The sequence below is a fragment of the Centrocercus urophasianus genome, unplaced genomic scaffold, assembly GCF_019232065.1.
Source record: "Centrocercus urophasianus isolate 14NV4802_14NV808 unplaced genomic scaffold, USGS_Curo_1.0 seq_10, whole genome shotgun sequence".
Classification (NCBI taxonomy): domain Eukaryota; kingdom Metazoa; phylum Chordata; class Aves; order Galliformes; family Phasianidae; genus Centrocercus; species Centrocercus urophasianus.
The window spans coordinates 6,583,458-6,597,354 of NW_024884142.1; positions in this window are offsets into that span (position 1 = coordinate 6,583,458).

The window sequence follows — 13,897 nt, forward strand, 5'->3', positions numbered from 1 at the left end:
TTATTACTTCAGCGTACTCACTAATTACCTTTTGTGGATAAAAACTGGGGAGAAGGAGTTATTGTGTTTACTCAGGTTTTTGACAATAGCACTTCCCTCCATACTATATTTTTATTGCAAAAAGCATATCATACAGCAGTATTAATGTACAGCTTCAAAATGTCAGTTCTGGAAAATTTGTTGTTACTGTTAGAATATATATGAATTATATGTATATAATATATGAATGTATATGTAATATACATGAATTCTAAGAATTAGAGACACTTTTTTTTTTTTTTTTTTTTTCCCCTAAGGGTTTATTTATTTATTTATTTATTTATTTATTTGCTTCCACTCAGTTTATAGTGAACCAAAGACTCATCTGAAAAGCCTAAGAGATATTCTAAACACAAGGTGAAGTAGTTTCATAGTAAATGCTGTTGCTGCACAGTGCAGGAGCACAAAATCATGCTCTTCTTACTTTCACACAATATTGTCAAAATTCAAAATTTAAAACATATAAAAGAGAAAAACACTCATTCAAAATTTTGTGATGAGTAAAAGTATTCTTTTTTCAATAAAGAAGTTGACTTGTTATTATAGATACTACAAAGAAAACACCAACACATCGATGAATTCTACTGATACAAAGTGTGAGTTATATTAAGAAAATTCAAGAGCTTATCAAGAGTAAAATTTGCTAATGGTGCTTCCTGTGAATCAAGAAACAGCAACGACAATAAGCAGCAACAAAAACTACTGTTCTGAAACAAACCTTTAAAACTATTCTTAAGAATGATATTTTCAGGGCTATTTGTCAAGCCATGAAGCTATTGTAGAATAAAATGCATTAAGGTCCATGATGAGTTCTAAAGATTTTCTTCCTCTTTCACATTTACAGACATAGTAGATCATAATGATGTGTTCCAGAACTAGTATCATGCAATGAAACAACAAATAACCTACCAGAGTCCCCAAGCACTAATTCATATGATGGACTACCATTGTAATGCTAATTAATTATTTGTGGATAGGGCAGGAGAGAGTCAGACCTGCAATAGTTCTACATGAATCATTACTCTCTGCTGGAAATAAATGAATTTTAAGAAAGTCCTTAATATGTCTGTCTGAGGACAGACTATTCCAAGTCATCCCCATTTTCTGACAGCCAGACTTAAAATTATTATTACTTTTATTATTTCATTATTCCACTGGGGCCACTAATGGGAAAAAAAAAAAAAAAAGTTATAACTAGGACTAAAACAGAAAGATATAGCTGTAAATTATTCAAATATATAATTGTGTTTATGTTTTCTACATGAGCTTTAAGCAAAACATAATTTTTAGGTGCATCAGTATCAGCACTATTTCAAATATCATTTCCTACTAACTTCTTGCTATGAAGAGATAATGAAACATGATTCTGAGTAAGCATTCAGTGTGATGAAGTGACAGATTCAAGTGAAATACGCTATTGGTTGTTCTTCATAGGGATTATGGATGTACAGAAAAATAAGCAATGACATTTCTATCAAGTTTGGTTTATTCGTCTTCACTATCCAGAGCATCTGAAGCCAATGTGCTGGATTTTTAGGCAAACAATTGCGTCCACATTATTGTCATTTATTTGACCCCAAGCTCTGCAAAACCTACCGTTTCAACTGCTCTTATACCAACAGATTTTGTCATTGCTTTCACTAGACACCAAAGAATATAAATTTATTTTTAAAAAAAGTTCTTTATTACACTTGAAATTCTTTAGTGCTTTCCAGTGTTTCAATACTGAAATCCACTCAGTGATATTGGAAGTGATAAAGCAAATCAATCCAAATGTTCTCAATAAATTTTTACTTCAAGCTATCCAAATCATGTTAGATTATGATTTTTTAGTTTTTTGTTTGTTTGTTTTTGTGAAGATTAATGATTTCTACTGTTTATTAAGAAGAAAATATTTGGAAAGCCTGAGAGACATATCACTAATGCCAACTAGCATTAAAATTACCAGCTTTCATGTTGATATTTTGCATTTTCTTAATCCAGTTCTCTCATCTTCACATCTCTCTTCATGTGGAGAAATAGATTTTTCAAATGTAAGACATGCCTATGGGCAGATAACAATGTCAGCTCATCACAGAATTAGTGATTAGTGAAACAAATTCCTGTATAGAAATCTTATCAGATGATCAAACACACTACAGCCTTAGTAAGTATGTGATGTCTTTGATTCTCTCTGTTCCTGGAACACTTCCAGATGCATGGCAGCAAACATAATGGTAACCAATCAATTCAAACACTGAATGATTACTTAATGATGAGAAAACAAGCCTTTGACTAAGTTATCTCCTAAGTGAAATTTTGGAGGAGAATGGATAAATAAGGAGCAAGCCATTTCCTAACCAGCCTTTCAGCTGTAAGTAATCCTGTGATTATGCTCAGTGTATTCCTGTGAAAATAGAATACATACCTCACTACGTCAGCTCTGTTCTGTGTACAGAAGTACATCTGGAACACTCAGATGAGTACCATAGAGACACACATGAAAATTCAAGAAGTAATCTGATTAGTTGTAGCAAGATGAAATTACTAGAAAAATAGCTGTCTTCATAATCACAGCGTTCAAAACCTTTATTCCCTAGCAGGCTGTATTTCTTCTGTTGCAATGATGTAATAATGGGCTGAAATGTGTCTATTCCCTGGGATGTGTGGCATCTGCATAGCATACAGCAGGTATTATCAGAATAACCAGAGCAGATCAAGAGGTTTTCAAGGCTAAGACACTGTATACAGACTTAGACCTCATGTCTAACATGAGCATATTCCAGCTGGGAATAACCAGAACGTAGTTCTTCAAGAAAGTTTAGTCAGAGTCAAAAGACATGACAAACAGAGACAGTGGTATTGTGGACAATTGCAATACTTCAGTATCTGAGAAAGAAGATTAGTGTTACCAACCTGGATAGACCAGGAGTTTAATGATCACCAGACAAGTTCAAACTGACAGAGCTGACTTCAAGACATTAAATCAGCTCTGTTAGTCAGAGTTTATCCAGTATCCAGATTTTATTCTGGTATCCACAGTTTATCCTAGTATCCAGATTTACCAGGTCTGTGGCCAGGCACAGGCATAGTTTTATTGTTGCTGCAGTAGAATTCAAACAATGGTTAACTGTCAGAGGCTCAGATTAAAAGCAGCAACCAAGCAAAAGAGGGAATCCTTGCAGAGGATCTTTAACAGAACTGTTATGGGAAATGCTCTGCTGAATCTTCTTCCAGCTTTTTCTCAAAGGAGTTCTAAGGCTGTCAAGACTTCTCTTACATCTCTGTCAGAAAGTTGAACTTATCTGAAGAACAAAAATTCTAGAGGCAACTCCACTGAACTAAAACAAATGCCATCCCCTAAAAGCTTTCAGTTGCAGAAACAACGTATTGTACTATATTTCTGATTTACGGTAGTCCTAGAAGCAGAACTAAAAGTAGTATAAACCAGATAAACCAGCTTGTTTTCAAAGATTAACTAACAGTTTGGATCATTTCTGAAATTTTGTTAGTTCAACACCAAGTAGTTAGAGAGTATACTCTATTCTAGAGTAAAATAAAGGAAACATAAGGCACTGTAAGGGCAACAAAGGGCACTGTAAACCCTTACCACTTGTTTATAACTCATCCCCAGGCAGAGCTCAATACATTCCAGATGTTCTCTCAGATAAAGAACAACCCCACAACCTCATACTGCTGATCTATATTTCCTTAAAAGTACATAGTCATCCCTGACTTCATTCCAGTCACTTGAGATGTCCCACCTTGTCTCCTGATCACAGTGAAATCATGGCCCTGTGACAGCACACAGATCTCTTTCTCTTTCTTCCCCATGCTGCATGCATTAGTATACAGGCACTTCAGAGAAGAAAAGAAACAGAGGATTTGAATGTCCCTGGAAAGATGCAAGAAGAAGCCCCATAGATATACATGTCCTTGAGGTGATTGGCCTTCTATTCTTCACCTGGACAATGGAGGCAATAAACTAAAGAGAAGACAGATACTCATTGGTATTTCTGAAAGAGTCCTTCTTTTTTTTTTTTTTTTTTTTTTTTTTTTTTTTTTCTTTTTTTCTCTTTTCTTCCTGATTTTTTTTTGCTTGCTGTTGTTTAAGATCTTCGCAGTAATCTTAAGAGCCTTGTTTCAAGCACATCATTTTGAAAGTCCTGTTTTTCTTTAACAGGAAAATGTTCAGCATTATCTAATGGTCACATATTCCCAACCAGTTCTTCCTTTTTGTAAGAACCAAATCCAGCAGCACACCTCTGCTTGTTGGCTACTCTATCACCTGTGTCAGAAAATTATCTTCTACATGAATGCAGGAACCTCCAGGACTCTGTGTACCTGGCAGTACTGTTTTTCCAACAAGCACCAGAGTGATTGAAGTCCTCCATGAGAACTAATGGCTAAAATGAAGCATTCTAAGTAATGGGCTCAAAACCCATTGTTATTTATTCTCCAAAATTTTGCTACTCTTAAACATCAGATCAGACCCTTAGTTTCTATTCTCATGCTAGGCACCTAAGAAAAATAGTAGGTTACTCATGAACATTTTGAATAGTTTATTCCCCACAGCTACTGTTGTCTAAATAATCGTGAGATTATTAAACATATTATGTTGTATTATAGTCAAAAGACACAGGTATTCTTTTCTATTAAGAATGCAGTGAAAATTTATAAATCATAGAAAACAATTTTTTTGTAAAGCAGTGTATAAACTGGAGATCTTTATGTTCTTTAAGTTCTTTAAGACCTTTAAATTATTTACTATGAGAGTGGTGAGGTGCTGGAACAGGCTGCCCAGAGAGGTTGTGGATGCCCCATCCCTAGAGGTGTTCAAGGCCAGGTTGGATGGGCCCTGGGAAGCTTGGTCTAGAATTAAATGGGGAGGTTAGTGGCCCTCATGTGGCAGGGGCTTGGAGACTCGTGATCCTTGAGATCCCTTCCAATCCTGGTCATTCTGTGATTCTGTGGAGATCTATCCACTCTTGAACAGCTGCAGTTTGTCATTTTGTATAATACTCTAAATCACCATCTTTTTCATTTTGTATCAGTATATATCAGAAACAAGAGGGGCAGAGTGAATAGTAAGTGAAAAAACATAAGTGTTTTATTTTCTCATTAACAATGCTTGAATGGATAGCTTGAATGGATAACTTCTATATCATCAAGGACAAATTAATCATATCAAAGAGATGTTAATCAAGCATAGAAAATGTATTGTATACACGAAATTAGTATTTTGCAAGAGTTGAGTAATGCACATTTAATGTTTTATATTTACACTATGTTAAATGAAAGGTCTTAATACATTTAGGCATTTGCTTCTGATTTATTGCCAAATTATCCCAATTTATATTATTTTCTGTTGTTTTAAGACAAGAAACATAGTTTAAACATGAGAAAGAAGATATACACTATATAATAATATACACTTGATATATTGTATATTATACAATAACATACACTTGAAAGTCATTTATAAATACTTTATATTCTGCCAATACAATACCCTGAAACATTTGGGAAAGTTTTAATGTTGAATAAGGAGCAGACTGACTGTCTGAGTGTGGAAAAATGTTATTAAACTGTCTTTGATTCTCAAATTTTCTTGCTTTTACCCTTTCAGTTTTCTCCCATGCAGAGTAAGTGATGGAATGGGTGGCTTAGCTATCACATCAACCTGCTGTTTAACTATTTAAGTAATTGCTTATTTAAGAATCTTGAAAAATAATAATTCATCCCTTGTCTTTTGCGCAGAACTTCTGTGGAATGGCTTAGGTTGGAAGGGATCCAAATGCTCTTCTGTGGATTGGTTTGTCACCTACTAGATCAGGCTGCCCAGGGTTTTATTCAACCTGGTCATGGACACCTCTGGGGATGGGGTATCCACAATTTCCCTATGCAACATGTTCCAGTGCCTCACCACTCTCTGAATAAAGAATAAAGAGTAAACAAGCCCAGCTTCCCCAACCTTTCCTCATAGGTGCAGTGCTCCAACACTCTGTTATCATTTTTGTCCCTCCTCTGGACCCACTTCAGCAGCTCCATGTATTTCGTGTGCCATGGGCCTCAGATCTGGACACAGTACTACAGATAGGGCTCACAAGGGGAGTATAGAGGTGAAGAATAACCTTCCTCATCGTGCTGGCAACATGTTTTTTGATGTTTGACTCTGACACTGTTGACCTTCCAAGCAGCAAGCACATGTAGTTGGCTCATGTCAAGCTTTTCATCCACCAGAACATCAGGGTCCTTCTCAGCACGGTTGAGGATGCCCCATCCCTGGAGGCATTCAAAGCTGGATGTGGTTCTGGGCAGCCTGGTCAAGTGGTTTGCAGGTACACAACAACAGTTCCTCTTCCTTTGCCCAGTGATATAGAAAGTTCTTAATAGAAGGTCACCACGTTGGTCAGACAGGATCTGCCCTTGGTAACACTGTGCTGACTGCCTCAGATTAAATCCTATCTTGTATGTGCCTTGACGTATCTTCCAGGAACATCTGTTCCATGATTATTCTCAGGTACAGAGGTGAGGGTTATCAGCTCATAGTTCTCTGATTCTTCCTTTCTCAGTTTCTTAAAATTGGGAATGGTGTATCTCTTTTTTTGGTCAGTGGAGTGTTTGCCTGACAGCCATGACTTTTCAAATATGGTGGAGAGTGGTTTGAATATGAAGTAGAGTGGCTTGATACAATGTAGAGTGGCTTATCCTAACTTTATCCTGCAGTTTCTGATATATTTTTCTTTCTCTCTTTCCTTATTTTTCATATATTTTGATACTCTGAATAGTGAAATGAAATTATTTATATAAAAACTGTTAATATTATTGTAGTACTACAAGCAGCGCTGTTTTCATGGCAGCACCATTAACAAAATTTTCCTTTATTTTTCTATGTAATATTTGTTTAATCACAAATGTAAAAATAAACAAATATATTTGTCACAAAACAGTCTTCAGAATCTGTCAGAATTATTTTTGGATAATTATCTTTCTACTTACTATTTCTTTCATTTCTTCCCTCTGTGTCATCAGACTTGTACATCACTGGAATCTATTATGGGTATGTCACCAGTTCACTTTGGAACAAATCCTGATAGCTTAAATTTGATCTTTTTCTTAATATTTCTGGTTTTCCCACTGTGGGGGAAGATGTAACTGTGAGCAAGTCAGCAAAGAGTTTATCAGACTCCTTGATAGACCCTATCACTGGGAAACCTTGGGAGTTTGGAGTGTAAGACAGAGAGCAAATGGTATCTGTTTGCATCTAAGGACAAACAGGAGGTTTTTTTGTATGCATTTTTAATCTTATCACACTTAAGAAACCTTTCATCCTTTATCACTGTGTTTTGGGAGAGTCTAGACCAATTAAGTGATTGGAGGGACAGGAATTTCTGGCTTGTCAGTGAATGATATATAGGATGTATGTTGAACACAATAAAGGAGAACTATTTGGAGAACTATTCTGATGATATAAGAAACTCTGAGAGCTCTCTAACTTGATTGAGCGCCGAAACCCATAATTCTTGCTCATTGAACTTTTGCTATCAGTATACCATTCCTCTAATTTTGACACTTTCTGCGGTCTCCAAAACTTTATTATTTTATCCTTTGTATATCTCTGTTGCAATTACTAATTTCTTCATGTAGGATTGCATTGCATGGTTTACTCATATTACTCTTTCTAAGTCCAATATAATAGACTTTTTTAAAACAAGGTGGGTATGTTTTGGATCATCAGTATATTACAAAAGGTGTATCAAACTGCTATCTTAAATCTTATCAAAATCAGCAAGCACGCATAACTTTTTCTAAATTACTTAATTAGCAAAGATATTATGACAGGAATTTTATATACAGTTGAGAGAGCATATCAGACTTAGGCACTTACAGACTACTTCCCTTGTAAATTATACTTTAGATTACCAGTGTGTAAAATATCATTTCACACTTGATTAGCTACTTTGGAGAAAAGAACATTAAGATTCACATCTCCTTCTCAACCTTCATCTTCCTAGTCTCATCTTACATGTTACCATAAATTTACTACGTTTTACTGCAATATTGCTTCATGGGTATACTAAGACCTCAGTTTCTTATTTATCTATCTGTCTATCTGATCTATCACGTTGTCTTTTCCTTTGAGAACTAGGTTGCTGACAATCTATTTCCTTTCTCCTTTAATGCTGTAATATTTATCTGTTTGTTTGTTTGTTTGTTTGTTTTGGAACATTGGTTATAAAATCAGCTTAATATGAAGCAGAAATGTGAGTGGCTGCCAGGTTAAGTTATGCAGTGATGTGAAGAACTTCTTGTGAGGGACGGTTTCAGAAAGAGACATCCGTAACTTAATCATAAGATGAAATACTTCAAGGAAAATAAGTCTTTTGTGAGAGAAAATCTGATGACGATTATACCTTTCTCTGATGTGTGGAAATGTTACTCCCTTGTGTAAAATGAATTAACACAATACTTCACATTGACAAAAAAACTCTACAGTTGCAGAATTGAAATTTTGACCGCTGTCATCAACTCTTTAGTGATTGTCAGGTGACACAGTCAACAACACTATCACCTTCACAGCAAGGAAATGTTACTAAGTTTAAGAAAAATTTTAGAAAAAGGAAAAATTTGAAGACCTATCACTGAACCTTTGAAACTGTGGCTTTAAAGAGCTCATATCTAAAACATACTTGTAAAAAAAAATCCAATGCATATGAATCCAATGTATTCATCAAAACAGTCAGTAATGATCTAGATAAGAAATGAATAATACTTCACTTTAAAACAATGTTTGTTACTGCTTTGAATTAACTCAAGCAGGCAACCATAGCCCCAAAATACCTACTTTCTGCCCCTTCCAGTGAGATAGTAGAGAGAAATGGAATGGTAGAAATAAGAAAACATGGATTGAGATAAAAATAATTTAATAGGTAGAACAAAAACTGCACAGAAACAAAGCAGCATAAGGAAGGAATTCATTCACTGCTTCCCATCATAAGACAGATACTTAGCCATTTTCAGGAAAGTAGTGCTTCATAACATGTAAAGGTTACTCAGCTAAAACATCTCTATGCTGGCAGCATAGTCTTTGTCACAAATTCAAAGCATAGAACCATAGAAGCTGCTATGAAGAAATTTGGCTTAATCCAAACCAAAACCAAGATAATCATAGCATATCATTAGCCATAAGTGTAACAAAAAGCTATTTAACCTCATATGTCTTATGTAGTGCAGCTAACTGTGAAATGTCTGAAATGGTGTACATTTCAGCATTATTAGAAGAGGGGAAATTTGAACTTGTTTCACTTAATTTATTAAGTTAAGGGAATAACAAAAGCTAATCAGGAAGTATATCCCTCTTGTTAGTAGTGAGAAATGAAGAGATGGATTCCATTCCATTCCAAAGAGACAGGACATTCCAGAGGTCTGAATTCCAGGAGTCTACTTAAACTAAGTTATGCCAATGGGAAATATAAGAATTCTAAACTGTCACAATGGACACAAAACGGAAAACAACCTCATTTGTTATTCAGTCTACTATATCTTGACATTATAAACTACACTTATGTTCTTTGCAATTGGAAATCACCTTCCCAGAAGAAATATGCAAAATTAACATGTAATGAAATATTGATCCAAAAAAGCATTTGATGAGGTCTGACTGTATATAACATCTATTAACAAAGGAAGTAAAGGTTAGTGAAACTATGTGAAAAATTCAGAATGAGGTCAAATGTGGTTTTCCTTTTCTGCTAGAGTACAACAGTAATATTTAGAAATTCACAAAATGTTCAAGCTTTATAAAGGTTGTATAATTACATTTTTCATAAAGACAGAAGAATTCATAATATTAAAAAGATTATATATTATTGAAGACTATTAATTTAAAAATATTTTTATGTATTTGCAAATTATATATTTTTATGATAAGAATACTATATTCAATAAAAATTATAAATATGATTATGACAGAATTCAGACAACCAAGTTATAATATTTTTATATTTTTACTAACGTCTAGGAAGTTTATTACAGCCAGAAAAGTCCAGTATCCTTAATGAGAGTAAATAAAATCAGCTGAAATTCTATCGCGTAACATAAGTACTTTATCTGAAAGAAGAAACAGAATTTATATGACAAACTAAAAAATAGTTCATTACTTTCCCTATCATACAATAGTCAATATAGAATTGATCAATAAATGAGACAAAACACACTGTTGAAGCTGAAATCTAACTGAGATTTAAGAATTTTAAGAGATATCATACTTGCAAAATTTTCTTTTGACTGTAATGAAAGATTTTCTTCACGGTATTTACCAGGAATAAAAAACTGGCCCTGCAAAAAAAAACAAAAATCAAAAACAAAAAACAAACAAACAAACAAACAAAAAACCTAAAAGAAAGAAAAGAGTGAGATTGGAGATTACTGTAGAAGAGAATATACACATACTCGTGCAATTCCATTTATTCTCAGTACTCTGTTTTTTATCGTAAAAGCTACAGTAAGATCTTTCATAATAAGCCTCCATATCTAAACTTACTTATAAGTAAGCATTTGACCAAGTAGTAACAAAATGTCAGAATAAGAGTCACAGAATGGTAGAGGTAAGAAGGAACCTTTGGAAGGCATCTGTTCCAACTCCTAGAAAACACCTAGAGACAATTGCCCAGGACTATGTCCATGTTTTTGTTAGCTTTTAAAGATTTCCAGGCCTTGGGAGAGATTCAAACACATTTTTTGCCTACCTGTTCAAATTCTCAGCCTTCTAGACACTAAAGGAGTGCTTTCTAACACTGTGATGGAACTTCCTGAAGATAATATCTCCTTTCTCTTCACACCCTCCCTTCAGATTTTTATGTATATTAATAAGATCCTCACAAGTCTTCTCTCTTTTAGGCCAAAGAAAGTCAACTTTATCAGTCTATCCTTTCAGGAGAGTTGTTCAGTCCCGTAATCATAACTGTGGCCCTTCATTGGTCTCTATTTAGTAACTCCATGTCTTTGTACTGAGCACTCAGTACTGGCCCAGTATATCTGTTTTTGGCCATAAGCCAAAGCGGTAGCGCACTTCACAGGTATGATGAGCTAATTGAGACAGAACACAGTTATTTATCTTAACAAAGAAAATGTATTAGGAAAGAATACCTTTTCTTTCATAGTGGAAGTTCAGACACAAACCTAGGACCAGATGTTTTTTCTTTTAATATAATTGGACACTTTTATCACACTGAAGGTTAGACCCAATGACATAATTTGAGACTTTACGTCATAATTGAGATATCAATAATCAGAAACAGTCTTATAACCTGTCATCTTAAATACAAAAAACTATTCAAAATTGTGTTTGATCTGACTTTTAGTTCTCAGCACCATAAACTGTGGCATATGCATCAGTATGTAGTGTGTTTCTAACTTTTTACTCTAAGAATGAAAGTCATTATCAGGACAAAATTTTAAATTCTCTTGAAGGATTTTGAGTGCAAAATTTATAAAAGATTTCCTTCAGCCTCCACTTTCATACTTATTTATTTTTAGGAAATGAACATTAAATTATTTTCTGAGACTCAGCAGGAACTTAATTATTTTTTTCTTGTTCTAAATATGTATAGGACATAGGACAAGAAAGTAGCTTATTAAATCTTTAATAAACAGCATTCTATCTTATCTCTATAAGCTCAAATAAATACAATGCTGCAAGGATAACATCATCTCTGACCTTTATGTTTCATATCATTTGTTTAATCATTTGTATTAAACTTAGATGACTCAGTAGCTCATCATTCAGAATTTGAAAATCAGCTTATAAAATGAAAAATTGCAACTTTGCTTGAGTGTAAAAATGACAGTTAACTCTACCATAGATTACAAGTGTCAATCTGCCAATCTGCCACCTCATCTTAGAAAATATTTAAATTGAGAATACACTAATAAACAATATTTTGAACTATTTGTTTACATGATTTTATTCTATGTATATGTGAAACCTTCGACAACATTTATCAAATATGCATGATTTAACTCTTATGTGTTAAGTGTTGAGAAAATTAAAACTTACTTTCTTTGACATGATATCAATTCTTAACAGTTTCGGTAGAGTCACAGTAATTTCTGCTAAACCTTACTACTGATTAAATCAGTTTTCTATTAAGGCAAAATCAGGAGTGGAATTCATTTCTGCTTAGCATTATAGAGAACAATATTCCATATAAACGATTTCATGATGTCAATGTGCATACACAGTAGGGAAATGTCACATTCAGAGAAGAAACTGTAGCTGAAGAAACAAGCTTGACTTGCAAAAGTTTAGGCTTTCTCCTTTCTATTTTACTTGTAATGAGAAAATTCTAGAAAACCAAAGGATACATAATTGTAGGATTAATCACTTTAAATTTCAAAAAACTACCAAGCTCCAGTTCACATTGAAACACTTGTATGCCAAAACCTTACTGTGTGAAATTTGGGTACAGATCCAAGAACAGCTGCTGCTAAAAATGAAATCATTATATGGCTCACTACGAGAATATCTCATGAAAACAGAAATGTTAGTGTGTGTGATGCTCTTCATGGTTAGTTCTTCACCTCAAAATGTTGTTATAAAAATTACACATTTTTTTCTTCAAATTGTAAAATGAACGCTCTACAAACTGTCTATAGTGCTAGAACTACAAAAGTATGAAAATGTGACAGAAAGGAACTGTTCACCTCCAGGGCTGTAGATGGACCATGAAGAATGCTAAATGTGTTTTGTTTTATTCTTTAATATTAATATTAATATTAATATTAATATTAATATTAATATTAATTCTTTATATCTTTTGGTATAGGCCAGATACTCCATTTTACAAAAAAAAATTATTTCAACTCTGAACTTGCTAAAATGAAATAATAAAGTGGAGATTTTCACAGACATACAGGACAACAAATTTAAAAACCCATGCTTTTAAATCTTCTAATTTTAAGTTTTTAATGTGTGTTTTGTCATTTATGTATCTAATCAATGTGATGCAGATATCATGTCAAACAAAGAATTGTCCTAGTTTGCCAATTCCATAAGCAGGTTGTGTTTTTCATAATATAATGAATGGTGATGTCCCCTTTTTGAAGCTAGTACTGATAATGATTTAATAATTTGTGTCTGCTGGCACTGAGTTGTAAGTAGAAAGGCGGAGGAAGCTGATCTGTGAGACCATTAGCCCGCTGGCTGTACAGTAAGATAGCACCCACTCAGAAAAGTAGATCTTTTGGCTATTTATCTAAGGATATAAAAAATGATTGTATCTTTTTTTATCTACTTGTGCTTCCCATATAGATAAATCTTGAAGTTCATCTTCTATGTCATGTTCAGGTCCTGAATGATTTTATTGTACGGTTTTCTGTAAAGCTTGATAAGAAAAAGAATGATAAATCTACAACTTCTTTCTACTGGCCACATTTGAGATATATAAGATTATTTTTTTTAATTTTTCTTAAATTGAGGTGTGAACATTTACTAGTGAGCATATTGTAAGGCCAGAAAGAGTGAGAAGGGAATTTAATAAGATGGACAGATTATACTGAGCGGGAACAGGGCATGGGCAGACAAGCATACTGATCAACAAATCATTCACACACGACAACCCCTGTTTTATCATCTTTTCCAATGCTTTCTTCTCCCCAGATCACCTACTTCATTCACTTTAGTTCCAACCCTAAGACAAGAGCTAAACAGAGTATCCGTTCCTCTGAGTCCCAGATTTGGACACACTCCTGCCTTTATTCCCCTTTACTCTTGACTGGTGGAAATAGGTCTTTGTATTGTCATGTGTTGGAAATGAAGAATAGCTTGTATACAGAATTTCTTTGTCTTTTCTTCACCACAACTTAAAATAAATGT